Source organism: Gavialis gangeticus, unplaced genomic scaffold (genome assembly GCF_001723915.1).
Source record: "Gavialis gangeticus isolate Ggan-Ray unplaced genomic scaffold, GavGan_comp1, whole genome shotgun sequence".
NCBI classification, from domain to species: Eukaryota; Metazoa; Chordata; order Crocodylia; family Gavialidae; genus Gavialis; species Gavialis gangeticus.
In genome coordinates this window covers 22,038,642-22,039,949 of record NW_017729034.1, presented here as the reverse complement: position 1 = coordinate 22,039,949, position 1,308 = coordinate 22,038,642, and positions in this window count along the sequence as shown.

Sequence of the window (1,308 nt, the reverse complement as noted above, 5' to 3'; positions counted from 1 at the left end):
TCCAGTGTGAGACAGGTAGTTAGAAGCTTAAATCCTGCTGACTTTTAATGACATTTAAGCACTATAACAATTTTATCTCTTGTCTTTCCCTGTATTTCTTTAATGCGCTACAAGCATGTTTTTAGGTGCCAGAAAGCAAATAATAAATAATACTATAGCTCTTGAATATTTCTTTTTGGTGTAAGATGCATAATTTGTAATTTAATGGGGCATAGTGGCTACTTATTCATTCTATAAATTCCAACTTTAAATTGTTTGCATTGAGAAGATTTTTGGACTTTTTTGTGCCCTTCTCTTCAGTCAAAAATATTTAAGATGGGTGACAATATTGCTTAGAAGTAATTTGTAAAAATTTTGCTTCCACCCCATATTTCAGTTAAAGGTGGAAAGAGTAATTAAATAGCAGAGGACATGAAAATGTTTACATTTTTAAGGAAGTATTTCTCTTATGCTTCTTCTGACTGTTACTGTAAGGAAATGTAGAAGGGAACAGAACATAAAAGGCTAGTTATATATTCATTTTGTCCTGAAAATTTACTGATGAATCTGAAAACTTTAAAAAATAAATATTTGCAGTATACTAAATGATGATTCCAAGTGAAAATTGCCCAGCATTCTTCACAACCTAAGCCTAACTGATAATGCAGTTGGTGAAATCAGCTGTGCACTGAGCTAACAGTCATGGGAAAAAGCAAATCATAGAAATTACAGAGGAAAATCTACTAAATTGTCTAAACTACCCCACATAAATGCAGTATTTTTCTTTATAGTACATGCTGCACTGTCTGGTCTGGTTTCATAGTAGGCTTGGAGTGTTGTTACTGTCCCAATGCCCAGGAGATATGCCAGAAGCAAGGGTTTTTGAGTGATATTTTTTATTGGATCAAAAGTGTACATAGATGAGGTGTTGGGTGGGCATGTGGGGTACATGCCCCTCCAGATTTCTGTGCTGACAGTGGGGCAAGGGACATGGGGCTGCAGCTTGGCTGGAGCCAGGGTCCGGCAGCAGTGGGGGTGGTGATGACAGTGCAATTTCTGCACCAATGATGGGGCATGGGGCTGCATCCCAGCTGGACCCAACTCCCAGTAGCAGTGAGGGCAGCAGCATGGTGTTGTGCCCCCCCCCCCAGTCAGTGCTTATGAATGTCCTTTGACTGTATAGCTGGGAGAGACGATAGACAAGCTTTTGTGCACAAAGTGCTGATCTGAAGAAGGGCACCCTGTACCTGAAAATGTGTCTAACATCCTTCCCAGCTATATGGTTCATCCAGTAAAAGGTACCACCAAAGACACTTTTCTTATCCAGCA